We start from the raw sequence: 16309 nt of genomic DNA, 5'->3' as shown, positions 1-16309 counted from the left end.
GCAAAAAAATGATATTCCAATTTGATATATGACGGATCAAACTGAAATGAGTGTTTGATTTCAACCCAGAAAACAGCAATTCTTCCCCATTCGCTAGAAACATTGCTCCTAAAATGTAAAATAAGAGTAGGAAAAGTTCCGAGACTACTGAAGGTAAATCTAACGTCCACTTTCTATTCTCCTTAAAAATTGAAGCATAAAACAATGGCTAGATTTCCATTCTTTCTTTGTAAAATTAATTACGGACACTTGAGCCTTTATTTTTGTGGAAGAGATGGAAGACATTTCAGTTGAACATGTAGTAAATGAAGAAATTAGGAGAATCGAAACAATAAAAACGTTCTGAAAATATTTCATATTTATTTGTACACAACCTCAAAAAGGTTTTTGTAGTTCTGGATAACGGAATTTTATGCAAAAGCAAAACATAAAATTATAACTATTCTTCAGTGGAATGTTCTTTGTATCAGAGTCACATGTGCCACAATCAAATAGTTTATTACTGGTGAAAAATAGATGCGAAAGTGTAATTGCAATATGTGCAGGAAAGAAGAATAAAGAGATTTGAAATATTTAATCAAACGTTCGGAATTCATAGAAAATATTTTGACTTTTATTTGTACAAAAAAGGTTTCTGAGTTCTGGAGAGTTTTATGCAAAAGCTACTCTCCACATATTTATATTGATACATTAGTTCCCATCAGATCACCGAAGATAAACAATGATGAGCCTGGCTAATACCAGATGGGTGACCATTTGAGAATACTAGGTGCTATATAGAATGGCAGGATAGTGCTGATGTCAAAGGAAAAGTTACACACCTTCTTCTCTTCACAAAGTCGAGATCCCACTTCAGCCCCTTGATCAGAGTAATGTGAGATTATGGAAAGCAGGTGACTGATGTAATAGGGAAACAATTAGGAATCATTTTGTTCATGGTTTCATATCTCGTTGTGTTGGGCAGAAGATCCTTTTGCATACAATGGTTAAGACAATCACCCAGTATGGATACCGTTTGAACAGATAGAAACTGCAACCTACTGTCTGTACAATTGCAAAGAAATCTGCGGTAGTACAGCAAACATATTCAAGAAAACAGCATGAATAGGGTTGTAAATGATGAGCAACAATGAATTCTCGAATGCCTTGAAGAGGAGAGATACACGGAGAATCATAACTGTCAATGCCTGAACTAGACAGAGCACTATATGAATGAATGAATGAATGAATGAATGAATGAACTCTCCACATATTTTCTACCGATATGTTCTTCGGATCAGAGCAACCTGAGCCACAATTATTTCAAATGTGATGATTTGCGATAAGTGAAAATTCCATGTACTTCACAAGATTAGGACTTCCGATTTGTGTGTTCGTAAATGTTGAATTAAATTTGATTTCTGAGTTGAGCTATATTCACAAACATGACATGAATATGGTTTTTCACCTGTGTGAGTTCGCATATGTTTGATTAAATAAGATTTCAACGGACAAGAATATCCGCATATGTTGCAAGAATATGGCTTTTCACCAGTATGTGTTCGCATGTGGACGATGAGATCTGATTTCTTTGTGGCAGAATATTCACACATTTTACAAGAATATGGCCTTTCCCCCGTATGTGTTCTCATATGCGTCCTTAAACTTGATTTCACTGAAAACGATGATTCACAAACGCTGCAAGAATATGGCTTCTCTCCAGTATGTGTTCGGTTATGCTTGACTAAACTTGATCGAACTGAAAATGATGATGTACAAACTTCACAAGAATATGGTTTTTCTCCAGTGTGAGTTCTTATATGCTTTACTAAACTTGATTTTATTGAAAACGCTGAGCTGCAAACTTTACAAGCATATGGTTTTTCTCCAGTATGTGTTCGCATATGCAGAACGAGACTTGACTTCTGCGTTGATGAATATGCACATTCTTTGCAAGAATATGGCTTCTCTCCAGTGTGTGTTCGCATGTGCACAACGATGTGTGATTTCTTATTAACAGAATATCCGCATACTTTGCAAGAATATGGATTCTTGCCACCATGCTTTTGCGATCGGTTTGATTTTTTCGATTTGGAAACAGACTTTTTAGACAAAGATGAATCCACCACCGGTTTGTGTTTTCCGATATGTTTTGTTAAAATTGTTTTCCGTTTGAAAGAAGCAGAACAAACTTTGCAAGAATATGGCTTCTCTTCTGTGCGTTTTTGCATTTTGTTTGAAGTTTGTTGAAAATTGGGTTTATTTTATGACAAGAAACTGAAATTGAGGAAATTTTGCTTAAATGGTGTCTAAATGATATGGATCACTATCAATGTAAATATTTGAATTTTTAATGCTTCTTACTCCAAAAAGGCTGCCAATTTGGGAATTACATGAATTACATACTTCCTGTTTGAAGTTACTTGAAAATTATTGTATAGTTTTTCTTTTTCAGAAAATCTTGTTAAATTGGATCAAATTCAATGCAAATCTGATATATTTGAATTTTCCATGTGAAGCTGTATCCATATGATGCCTCTTACCCCAAAGAAACTGCCAATTACGGAATATTGTTTTTATTTGAAGTTACTTGAAAATTATTGTCACATGAATAGTGTTTTTTTTTTCAGATGAGATGTTTAAGCGTCTTGCTAAAGCAGAAATATTTTATCTGTTCTTTATTTTGTTTTCACAACAGATACTTAATCAGTGTCTAATATATAATAATAATATATAAGTGGAATTCAATGCAAATCTATTTAATTTTTTATTATGAGATTGTGCCGATATGATGCCATTTATTCCAAATAATTTAGGGATATGTATTAATTGATGTCTGATATATAGTTTAATTTTAACAAAAATCAGAAGCACCTGAATTCTCACAAAAGGTTTTTACTCCCTTGCATAAAACTATATTAAACTAAATATAACTCACATTTGGATCCTTAATGCTGATGCTCCAAATACTCATACTGATCGGTTCAGGAGTGAATTCTGTAGATATATATATATATATATAAACATGCCTAATTTTATAAAGATATATGCATATATGATTAATCTAAATGAATGTAGGCGAAAGTTTGTAAGAATATGACTTCTCTTTGGTGCACTTTTGCATTGTTTCCTCTTGGAGTCAATTGAAAATTATTGTTTCTGTTTTCTACTTGAAAATTGTTTCTTTTTTACACTTGAAAAAATATTGTTTCTTTTTTGTACTTGAAAAATATTGTTTCTTTTTATATTTGAAAAATATTGTTTCTTTTTATATTTGAAAAATATTGTTTCTTTTTTATACTTGGAAATTATTGTTTCTTTCCCAACTAGATGATTAACCATTAAATAATTTATTTGTTTTTTATTTTGTTGTCACAACAGATGAAGGATTCACATTCAAAAATTAAAGAAAAAATAGACATGTACATATAATAGATTCATATTATCTCTTTCTCGTTTCTTTTGTTTCTAATAATCCATTCAAATTTCTCAAATTCTTTCACACAGGAACATCTATAAAAAAAAAGAAAAAATGAAATGAGAATATTGCTTACACTTCACCGAACATATGTGTTCAATTAATTCATTAGTAATCATTATTATTAATCACATTTCTTGTCAAGAATTAAAACGCACATTATTACATTTAAACTTTAATTTCTGACCATTAGTATTATTATCAAAGGATGACACTCTTTAAATATTGTTATGAATTTGAAATTTATGAAAGCCATTTCTTTACAATAAGCGTTTATTTACCTTTAAATATATAATGCATGCTTTCGACTTTTTAATCAGTTTTCTGCAATAAATAAACATCTCCCGGAATAGTTTTGTCTTTTGAGATGTTGAAATGCATAGTTTGTAAGTCTCTTCAATTGTAAACACCTGCTACCCACATGACAATGTTATAATAAATAAGATGCACTTTTTTTAAATATCGTTATGAATTTGAATATAAATATTTAAAATTTAAGAAGGGCAAAAATAACATCACTTTCAATAGTAGTCCTTTGTTAAAATAGAGTTTGCAAGTCTTTGAATAGTCTCAGATAAATTGTTAATAAAAATACTAAATTGCTTGTCAAGCTATTTTTATTTTAGTTGATTAAATTTTGGGGTTGATCTCTTTTGTTATTATGAACTCCTGTGATCGGTATTCCACCAAGTATATATATATATATATATATATATATATATATATATGTGTGTGTGTGTGTGTGTGTGTGTGTGTGTATATTAGCATTACAAGCGTATACTGTATTTTTGTGGACATCGGCAATATTACATACCTAATGTGCTTCAACAAGTCATATCTTTTTTATTTGTTGGTCAGTTTTTAAAAGAATTACATTAATGGAAAAAGAATAGAATAAGCATTCTAATGATGTTAATTTATTTTTCTTTTATGCGCTCAATATTTTTATGCTCCAAGTTAAAAATGAAAAAAAAAACGGTAAAAAATTACGACAGCAAAAAGAGAAACTGTTATTTCAATGTTTACATTTTATATGTTACGTTTGGGTACACATGCGCGGGGTCAAATTTGATTGGATATAGCTGGAATTTTACAGGATATATAAGCATAGAAGTGCATCTCTACTGGACTTTGATTTATATTTTTATGACCACAGGAAGCAAAGTTACAACCGAGCAAAGTTGACAAAGAATATTTCAAAATTGATAAGATACATCGGTATATATCATTCATTTTTATATAGATAATAATTACAGAATTATTTTTATGTATAATATGTAAATATTTGATAATTATTAATTGTGTGGAAATTTCTTTAAAATGTTATCTTTTATAGAAATTCAAATCTACTTAACGGGGTAAAACAGCTCACTATGCGCTCAGCTGACTAAAGCGAGTTCCGTCGTATTCTCTTAAAAATAAAAAACTGTTTTTTCCGCTTTCAAAACGAAAGCAGAAAAATCAGTTTAATTTTTTAAATCTGAGTTTGTCAATTTAAAAAAAATTATTTTCAAGTTTTTCAAATTTGGTTTTCAAACAATACTATATTGTTGTTTTTAACGCTTTTAGTACACATGTACTAAAAGCATTAAAAAATAACAAAATATACAAAATGTTAACATTGTATTTAAGGTAGAATTGTGTTTTTTACTGGTAAAAAACAAAAAACAAAAAAAAACAAATATATAACAAATAAAAGGTACTTGTACACTTATGCTACCATGCTGAAATAATAACGCTATTTAGAAACCCATTCTTAACATGGGGAATGAAGGGTGTTTGGTTAACTATTTTGTACTTTCACCTAACAATTAAATAAAATATATTGTGAAACTTGAATTTATTTTTAACTCATTGTCAAGACCATTTTTCGAATCCGTAAAACAAATCTATTTTTTTTTTAACTGAGGATATCTAAATAATAATAATATAATTAGGCGGTTCGATAAAGTATTTCATTGTGATGTATTTTGTAAATTTTTACCTTGTGTCCACCATAACATTATTCTTGAAAATGATTATCTTGTAAGGTTTTCGAGTATGCTGAAAACGAATATCGCATTTAAATTTTCCGTAAATAAGTTGCTTTCCAGATATTAAGCAATGTCATTTCTTATGTTATTGCTGGTGGCCATCTTGGTACGTACATTTATGTATAGTTTCTCGGGGTTAGGTTTGCGCACTTGTGTGTAACAAGATGGCCACCAGTGATAACATAAGAAATGATATTGCTTAATATCTGGAAAACTACTTTATGCAGAAAATTTAAATGCGATATTTGTTTCCAGCATACCCTAAAACCTAAAAAAGTAATCATTTTAAAAATAAAGGTGGAAACAAGGTAAAAAAATTACCGTTTTATTTCTTTGTTTACATAGTTGAATTTTCAGTAAAACAACAGAATAGAAATGACAAAAAATACCATCAACTGGTGAATATATAGTTGTTGCTTATCAGGATTCCTGGTATCCTGGTACTGTGAAAGCTACATGAAGGATTCATGGAGAGTACAATTTATGGTTGCATCTCAGAAAATAGGGGGATATTTTGGGCCAGATAGAGAGGATTAAGAAAATTGAAAATTGGACTGGTCCCAAAATGCATAAGTTCTGGTCGACTATGAGAATTTCCATCTTTTACAGAAATCCAAAATTTATATGAAAAATTTTCTTCAATTTATTTCTGAGATTAATTTATATCTACTCAATTTTTTTTTCCTTTGAGGGGAGTAGTAAATATCAGCCATGAATATTCTTTAGGCATTCAGATTAAGCTCTCCTTTCGTGAGGAGGCAGAAACATGCCTGCTCTCAATAAAGCTATATTTGAATGCCACTATGATACTTAGTTTTGTTCATGAATAGACACCAACTGTATGATACCATGCACCAGTTTAAAAAAAATTGAAATTTGTATACCTGAATTTATAATTCATGGCTTATGGTAAAGAAATACATCAGATTTTACGGCATAATCAGAAAGAGCACACAATTTTACATAAAAGTGCCAAGTTTCATGAGAATAGCTTGAAAAATAAATAAATGGTGGCGAAATTACCGAATTTCTCGAAATGTTGAGGTCTGTAATTTAGCCCACTTTTTCTAAAGAAAAATGTCCACGGAAAAGCCTGAAGTTTGGCACTTAAAATTCTCATAAATTTTGAACTACTGATGGTATTTGTATAATTCAAACGGTTTTAAGCATTTTTTACATAGCTCTTTTTCATGCAAGTTGATAAAATAATAATTATCTAAAAAGAAAAACATCAACTTGTAATGCTATATATATGTAGTATGTATGTGGATGACTATATATATATATATATAGTCATCTACATACATTACTGTTTCGCTGAATCACAGCTCATCAGTGCGGCTAGACAGGCAACTACCTCAAGCCAGGATCGAAACCCGACCGCCCGTACGACAGTCATGGCTTTGAACCATTACACTAATCGACAGCTGCTATGTGAATTAATGATGTTTTGACATCGTCTGAATACCTGAGCTCGATTTGTTTACACAAAAAGCATCACTTAATAAGCTAATGATATATCGTGTATCACTTCCCAATATGCTCAACTCCAGATAAGGAGCATTATATATGACTAATTCATTTAATCACATAAATTAATATACAAAAGTATAAATTTATGCTTGAACTTTAAGTATTTACTTCAATACGTAGGTAGAGCTAGGTAGTAAGTTATAAAATATATATGGCAATGAAGCTACACAGAATATTCCGCACTAGTATTCAGGCTTATGCCTGATGAATCCTAGCGTGGATATATATATATATATATATATATATATATATATATATTAGGCACCGCCAAAAATGGCCGCAAAATCAAGTTGTTGTTGTTTTTTAAAACGAAATTACGTTTATTAAAATCCATTATTTCTGAGTAACTTTTTTTTTCCAGAAAGATAAAACCCTGAATTTTATCATATAGAAAACAGAATAATGTAAAACTTTTTCTACTATTTTTAATTCAATTTTAAATGTTAAATTTTCCCAAAAAGTTAACAATTGACATTTTTTGTCTTGCACAAAAAACGTACTTAAATATTTAAAAAAAAGGGTTTTTGAAATAATTAATTAATTTATTTATTGTCTAACTAAGATTTAGGATGATTTTCTAAGAGAATATGCAAAAATATTATAATATAAGTACCTGAATTTCAAATAATTCCGCTTGTTCATATAGGTAACCAGATATTCGCGTTGACGTAGAGTTCAGATCGACTCTGTTTACGTTTTCGTCTGATAAAAAGCAAACTATGGAAGACCAAACAGGCCCAAAAAAACTTATTTTTCAGTGACGAAAATTTCAATGTATTATTAAGCTGAGGCTGGCCAGTACCAGATGGGTGACCATTTGTATGCGTTTGGTTTTTAATGTGTATGTGTGTGGGGGCCAGACTCCCCAAAATGGGGGGGGGGGCAATTTAAAGCAGAATAAAAAAAAATTATTTCAGCGCGTTTGGTCCACCATAGTCAAAGGCGGCAAACGTTTTCAAACGGGATCGAAAAAAAAGATGCTATTTTTAACACAAAGGGCACAATATTTATCGAATTTTTTTTTTGGTATCGATTATTCAAAGCATGCCCTGTTTAATAATGGTCATGCATTATTCGGCTCGCTAAAAAAAAATTGTTAAAATTTTAAAATAGCTTTTTTCGTATAAATATTAAAAAAATTTTTTTTTTGTTTTGCTTAACTTAAATTAATTATTTTACTTAACATATTCACCGAATTTCACACTTCAAAACTCAAAAGCGGGATAATTAAACACAATCGAAGTTCTGATATTCAGACGTCAAAATAAGGTATGCAAACAATTTTTTTTTTTTTTTTTTTTTTTTGAATCTATAATTCTGTCCCTTACAACACAATATGTTGATTTCAGTCTCAGATGATTATTTTAAGCATATTTGTTCCCACTACAAAACAAGGGGGGGTTGTAAGCAAAAAAAAATATATATATAAATATCGTTTATGAAAAATAAGTACACTGTTATAAAGTTCATTCTTCTCCTAATAATCGCTGAAAATTTCGTATTGATCGGATAATTACCTGATTTTTGGTAGATTTTTAAAAAGACGGTCCGTCAAAAAGTACTGACCTGCCCCCCCCCCCCAGTTTTGGCGGTGCCTAATATATATATATATATATATATATATATATATATATATATATATATATATATATAAAGCAAATATAAAAGTAGAAGTTGTTTTCAAACAGTCTTTATTTGAATTTTTTTTAACAAAATTAGGTGAAAGCGCACTGGGGAACCAACCGAAGACTAACCTTTAAGAAGTTAATTACGGGGATATTGAAAATAAGAAAATGCCCTCGGAATAAACACCCCCAACTTCCCCATGTTAAGAACGGATGATGGAATAAACACCTCCCCATGTTAAGAACGGCTTTTGGAATACCTCCCATGTTAAGAACGGCTTTCGGATTAAACACCCTTTGGAGGTTGGAGAACCAATGCAGTGCGGTAATCGTGAAGAAAGAAAGAGCCTGTTTCCTCCGTTCGACTATAGGTGGCGTTACTGTCTGTCCACCCAGTTACGGAAGTACAAAATGTATATAATGCCACCCTTGAAATAAAAATAAATGTTTTTGTTATATTTTAATTTTAAACATGTTTCTTTTTTTTTTTTTTGTGCAAACATATTTAAGTTTTATTTTTTTGCAAACATATTTAAGTTTTATTTTTCCAAACATTTACGTTTTGATGCTTGTTTATTTTTTAAACATTTACGTTTTTTTTTTTGCAAGCATAAACTAAATATTTTTGCTATATTTTTCTTTTAAACATATTTATGGGTACAACCGTTTTTCCGCGAGTATTTTTTACGGTCTTATAATAATAATAATAAAAAAATCAACGTTTTTTCTTTTATCTTTTTTATGGACCCCCCCTTTTTTCTTAATTTTTCTGCACTTATTTGACCTTTTCCGCAAGTATTTATATATATATATATATATATATATATATATATATATATATATATATATATATATATATATATATATTTGAAAAGGGATATTGTAAAACCTGAATCTTACTTGAAACTACTATTAAAAAATAGCGCGGTACCAATAAGTGCATAAGAAAACTTTTCAAAAAGAAAAATATTTCAAAAATATTTAGTTTATGCTTGCACCCCCCCAAAAAAAAACCGTAAATGTTTTAAAATAAACAAGCAACAACACGTAAATGTTTGGAAAAATAAAACTTAAATATGCTTGCAAAAACAAACAAAAAAAACGTAAATATGTTTGAAAAAACAAAAAACAAAACTTAAATATGTTTGCACCCCCCAAAAAAAACCATGTTTAAAATTAAAATATAACAAAAACATTTATTTCAAGGGTGGCATTATATACATTTTGTGCTTCCGTAACTGGGTGGACAGACAGTAACGCCACCTATAGTCAAACGGAGGAAACAGGCTCTCTCTTTCTTCACGATTACCTGCAGTGCACATGGACCCAAAATTATAAAAATAATAAAAATATGTTTATGAACTGCTTTTTTAATCAAACATTAGGTGTTGGTAATTTTTTTTACATCAAATTTTAAAATATAACTGTTATAAAAAATATGGTACTTATGCACTTTTGTTACCGCACTGAAATAATAATGTTATTTTTTAGAAAGCCATTCTTAACATGAGGAAGGAAGGGTGTTTTCTAACTATTCTTTATTATCACTTAATAATAAAAAAAAATGATAGCGTAAAACTTGAATTTAACTTGAAAATACTATTTTAAAACATAGTGCGGTAACAAAAGTGTATAAGCATCAATCACATTTACGAAGTGTTCTTTTTTTTTTTTTTTTAAAATATGTTTGATATTTAATAACTTGGTGCTAATGCAGAAAGTGAACCGCGCTATTTTTTAAATCGTATTTCCACGTTAATTAAAGTTTTCTGATATGTTTTTTTTATTCAATTGTAAGGTTAAAGTACAGAATAGGTACAAAACACCCTCCCCTCCCCATGTTAAGAATGGCTTTTTAAATAATAACGTTATTATTTCAGCACGGATCAATAAGTGAGTACCAATAACTTTAATTAATTTAATAAGTTTTTAATAACTGTTTGATTTTTTTAAAAAATGTCTAATATATATATATATATATATATATATATATATATATATATATATATATATATATATATATATATCTCAGTTGTTAAATTAAAAAAAATGAGAAAAATCTTACCTTTCTTTCGAGGAGTTTAAAATGTGATAAAAATGAAAACAAAATCAAAACTGAGGTGATTTTTTGTGTTCAAAGCAGATTTGCTGTGTTTGTTAGGATTTCTTCGTCAATTGATACAATTTCTCGCATTTTTGTGTCCACTTCATTAAAAAAAAAAAATAAAACATTGAAAAAATCATTTTAAAAAGAAAAAATTAAAAACACATTTTAAATAGAAAAATGTTTAATGAAAACATTTCGACTGTAAATGCCGTGATGAGTCGGTGTACATTATTATTACGTTCCCTTTGTCAATAACGTCCGCTCTAATGATGTGATGACACGCTTTGAAAAAGTTGCTATCAAGTTTGTCCATGCTCTAGGTTGGGTTAATTACGAATTGCAAAAAAAAAAAAAAAAAAAAAAAGTGCGAAGTTAAATAAAAAACGTAAATTTTTTATGACTAAAATAATTAACTGCTTTACCAAGAGGAAATAGTAGGGCACATTTATAATTTTACACCGGTCTTTGTTTCATAGAAAAATTGAGGGTTTTTTTTTTTCTGGGTTTCTCATATTTTTTTTTTCTTTGTGTGTGTGTGTGTGTGTGTGTGTGTGTGTGTATATGGAGGGAGGGGTGCTATTTAACTAATGACAGGCAAAGGAAATCAACTTAATAAACAAATCATAGAATTATTCGATCTTAAACGTTTTAATGTTTTAGTACTAAATAAATAAATTTAAACGGAATTTTGGGTTCGTTACCAAAATCCGTTTTCCATGGCAACAAAAATGAAAGAAAAAAAAGGGGGGATATAAGGCAAATGTGTTGGAAATAGGAAACTAATAGAAATCAGCTAAAGAAATACAGACCCGAATGTGTTTTAAAATGATCCAAATTTATTAAAACAAAAAGTTATCATTGCCTTTATTTCCCAAAGCTAGGGTTAAAAAAACCCTTAAGAAACATTTAAAATAAATTTAAAAAAAAATACAAAAAAGACAATTCTTACTTGTAAGAAAGGCTAAATGAAAAGAGCATATAAAAAACAGAAACCAGTTCTTTTGAGTCCTTGTTTAAATTCAGTCCTTAACAAAATGTTCAGTCTTGTTGCGGACCAGGATATAAAATACCCTAACTCCCTACAAGAAAAAATAATGAAACGAATTGAAAGGAAACAAAGAACTCAAATGCAGGAATAAAATAAACATGTCGTCTATTTTCTGTTGAGAAATGAAAGTCTGGGGTGTACACGTGTTCATTCAGCCGTTGACGACTACGCGTGTGGAAGGAAAGGGAATACAATAGGGAAACGCGAAGTGGCAAGATGTCTGTAGAAAGAAAGGGTTAAGCTCAGTAGAATGTTGCGCACATGTCTGTGTCGATGGGCCAAAGCGAAGGGGAGATAGAGTGAGTAAGTCAATCCAGTTCATGGAGAGGGAAAGCTTATAAAGTGTGCTTGCGCTTGCCCCACATTACAGTAGCAGGGAAAGTGACATTAGAACATGTGGTCGGTTCGTCGACTAAGCAGGTCGAACACTGGTCCAGATGCAAAAAGGGAAGTTGACAGGTTTTGTTGACTTTTATACTGGGGTCAGTGTTCTGACTGCGCATGTCTGGCTTTCACTTTAAAGGAAGTGACGTTTTGCATGTGTGTGTACTTGTACGCGTATGTGTGCGTATATGTGTGTACTTTAGCGTGTGTGTGTGTGTGTGTGTGTGTGTGTGTGTGTGCATATGTGTGTGCGTATGTGTGGGTGTATATATGTGTGGGAAAACATGTTCGAACAGTCTTTCTAAAAAAATTTTTTTTTCTTTTTCGAAAGGAATCACAAACAAAGTCTCTTTGACCTTAAATGGGAGAAAGAGGTAAAATAGTTTTCCTTTGTGAAGGCTCAGATGCCTTTAAATTCAAAGGAAAAAAACGAAAACAATAAAGCCGCTTTGGTAGGCTTTATATGTACAAATAAAATAATTCATGGGATAAATTCTGGTATTAATGGAATATTTTTTTGTAAAGGAAACTTCGGTTGAATAATCTTTCCAGGAGGTTACGTGTGCCGATAATCTGCTCGACTTGACAGCGAAATTAATTTCGGTTCTTTACAGAAAAGAAATCCTCAAAACACGGCCAGTTTCTTCTGTTAATATTTTAGAGTTTCCCAGTCGATAAAAACTTGTGCTTTTTAATAACTGGGACTAATTTTCCAGTAGATAAAACCTTGTTATTTTTTGATAACTGGAACAAAATTACAATGAAACTTTAATAAGTCTTTCTAAAGGAGAAAGAAAGAAAACCCTGTGACGAATTTAACGTCTAATCTCTTTGACGGAGCCCGAAATAAAACCTCCTCCTCTCAGGCAGGTAATCTTCGAACTGATGAAAATGGGCAAAGCCCCTTTCTTCCTCCCTTTCTCACCCCCTCTCCAAAGGGAGAGAGAGAGAGAGAGAGAGAGAGAGAGAGAGAGAGAGAGAGAGAGAGAGAGATAAACAGGGAAAGAAATGTCCACGAGGACTATATGACAAAAAAGGGAGAGAGAGAGAGAGAGAGAGAGAGAGAGAGAGAGAGAGAGAGACGCACGCACGCACACACATTCACCAGTTGAAAAGGCCTGTCAGGTTCAAACGACTGCTAGACAACGGGGCCAAGAGAGAAGGGGAAGGGGTAAGATGAATGCTACAGGCTAACCAAAAATGATGACCCACCAACTTTCCTTTGACTGCTGATGGCGACGTCGATAAAAAAAAATATAAAATTCCGACAAGTCAAATGTGGAGCAGACAAGTAATTTTCTAGATTCTAAGACATTTTTTCCAATGTATTGCTACATAAATAAATAAATGGCAATGACGTTCGGCATTCATGTACATTAGTACTTTTGAGTTGAAAAAAATATGAACACCAATGAGAACATAATTGATTTCATTGGCTATTAAAAGTTATAATATCCAGAAAACTACTCGTCTGCCCCAAATTTTAAATGTAGCATTCGTTTTCAGCATACCCGAAAATCCATAAAAATTGTCATTTTAAAGGTAAGTATTGAAGTGGGGAAAAAAGCCAAAGAAACGATTTGGTATCTTTTTATTATCACACTCAACATATTTTATCCAAAAATAAAAATGAGATTCTACTCGACAAGAAAAACTATTCCGAAAAAAAAAAAGGAATCAACAGAGAAAATTAGATTTTTGGGGGTTCATTTTCTTATATAAATTTAAAGTTATATGATCACCCACTTCTGGGTCATTGGGAAATAGGATTTATATAGGTAAGTAATCCCCCACTCTAAAATACCAACAATTTGTAGCACTCTTACATACTAATAAGTTCATTTGGCTAGGGCAAAACAGACATATCCAAACTCGCACACGTGATTAGTTTATCATTGCACATGTGCAACACGGATTTCCACCCAAAGCTGGTTGCATATCTTGCTTCTTTGGGACAAAAGAAGACATTAGGTTCAGTGTCCGTGCGAGGGAGGTTTGGGAATGCCCGACTTGAGATGTCATCGCAACGCTGAGAGGCTGACCTTCCTAAGCTGAACCCTGACAGAAAAGTCTGCATGGAACCCCGTGGTCGATGCCACTTTTCCTGACCTCATTCTCGGCCACAAAGTCGCATTGAAAACCGTGGAGCAACATGCAGTTCTTGAGAGAGTGTAGGGCCGTGCTAAAGAGCATCTCAAGGTCCAGCAACCTTTCACGGCTGACTAGAAAGGAACTATATAAGGAACTAGCAAGGGGGGGCACCAACAACCCACTCATCGAGCGTCTGGGGTTGTCGAAGGAGGAGATCTGCTACCGATAGAGTTGGGTGCCAAGTTCGAATCATCTCAACTACTCTGAGTTTTCCTTGACCTGGCGATTGGCTCAAAATGCATTGCTCTGCAGCACCATACTGAAAAGTGCCGGACTAGTGAGGTCGTCAGGGTGTCCTTATTGTAAGACCCCAGCCAAGGAAACACTGGAACGCACATTCTTCGATTGCAGCGGACTCAGATGGTACTAGGCATATTTCAATGATGATGAGCAACCTCACCCGCTGGACATGTCCTACATCATCCACAGCGTAGAGCCGCCATGGGACAGGGAGAGATGAAGGTGTTTCTTGTGATCCTGGCCGTGGCCAGAATGGTGATATGGAGTTCAAGAGTGCAAGAGAAGCGCGGGCTTGAATCTTTTGCTGATCAGGATCTGGTCCCCTTCTTCAAGCACCAGCTGAAGGTAAAGATCAGATGTGATAGGAAAAGATTATACTCTAAGGCCTTTGACCGAAGATAGCTAAAGATAGTGAATCTGTGCGTGTGTTGCATACACGGCACTAGATCCTGCTGGACTCCTAAAACAAGCGTTTAGACTAGGTTCTTAGTAAGCCGAGTGAATGGCCCCGATAGCTGAATAGCACCAGCTGAAGGTAAAGATCAGATGTGATAGGAAAAGATTGTACTTCGAGGCCTTTGGTTCCAGATTCTGTAGAACTCCAGACCCCTAAAACAAATGTTTAGACAAGGTTCTTAGCTAGCCGAGTGAATGGACCCCTCCATCTTCGATAGGAAACCACACCTCGATCCTTTCTTTTCCGTCCCTGGCTACCCCAATAAGTAATCTTGGAGAAACTTCACATAAACCCCACCCAACCCCAGTTTCTTTGATCCTACCTAGAATTTCAGCCCCATATAGAGAACGACTTGCTTGTTTTTGACCAACACCAAGCCGGAAAACAGTGTGCATTCTACCGGCGAGAGAGGGTTGGGAAGGTCACACTAACATTAAAAAATTTTTTTTTGACTTTTTTCCCTATCCCAAGCCTATAATCGAATGATGAATGACTTTTTATAAAATTTTATTGTTTATTAATTTATTTTATGTTTATTAATTTTTTTTTATTGTTTATTAATTTATTTTATGTTTATCAATTTTTTTTATTGTTTATTAATTTATTTTATGTTTATCAATTTATTTTGTTGTTTAGTAATTATTTCATGTTTATCAATTTATTTTATGTTTATCCATTTATTTCAATGGTTATTAATTTATGTTATTGTTTATTAATTTATTTTATTGTTTATCAATTTATTTCATTGTTTCTTAATTTATTTTATTGTTTATCAAGTTATTTAATTGTTTATTAATTTATTTTATTGTTTATTAATCTATTTTATTGTTTATTAATTTATTTTATTGCTTATAAATTTATTTTATTGTTTATTAATTTATTGTATTTTTTATTAATTGTTTTAATTGTTTATCAATTTATTTTATTGTTTAATAATTTATTTTATTTAATATTAATTTATTTTATTATTTATTAATTTATTTTATGTTTATCAATTTATTTTATTGTTTATTAATTTATTTTATTGTTCATCGAATTATTTTATTGTTTATTAATTTATTTTATGGTTCATTAATTTATCTTAGTGTTCATCAAATTATTCTATTGTTTATCATTTATTGTTTGTAAATTTATTTTATTGTTTATTATTTATTTTATTTTTAATCAATTTATTTTATTGTTTATTATTTATTTTATTTTTTATTAATTTCTTTTATTGTTTGGTATTTATTTTATTGCTTATTAATTTATTTTATTATTTATAAATTTATTTC

At 31.3% G+C, this 16309-nt stretch overlaps 1 long non-coding RNA gene across 2 annotated transcripts in view; it reads right to left on the bottom strand.

The window, feature by feature from the left end:
* Positions 1-336: 336 nt before the first annotated feature.
* The window catches only part of LOC145247425 (uncharacterized), a 32936-nt gene continuing 16963 nt past the window's right edge, over positions 337-16309 (bottom strand). The window contains exons 2-3 of one of the 2 annotated variants that reach the window (XR_013863261.1): positions 10714-10853; positions 337-3492 (exon numbers count right to left, since the gene is read on the bottom strand). This is a non-coding gene — a long non-coding RNA (uncharacterized LOC145247425). Of the gene's footprint in view, positions 3493-10713; positions 15648-16309 lie in introns of those variants that run through there. The other variant, XR_013863260.1, reaches the window with a different exon arrangement.

This window comes from Euprymna scolopes, chromosome 25 (assembly GCF_053919585.1).
Source record: "Euprymna scolopes isolate OS-2025 chromosome 25, ASM5391958v1, whole genome shotgun sequence".
In the NCBI taxonomy this organism is placed as follows: domain Eukaryota; kingdom Metazoa; phylum Mollusca; class Cephalopoda; order Sepiida; family Sepiolidae; genus Euprymna; species Euprymna scolopes.
The sequence above is the reverse complement of the archived record's forward strand: the minus strand, read 5'-3'. Positions and strand labels throughout refer to the sequence as shown.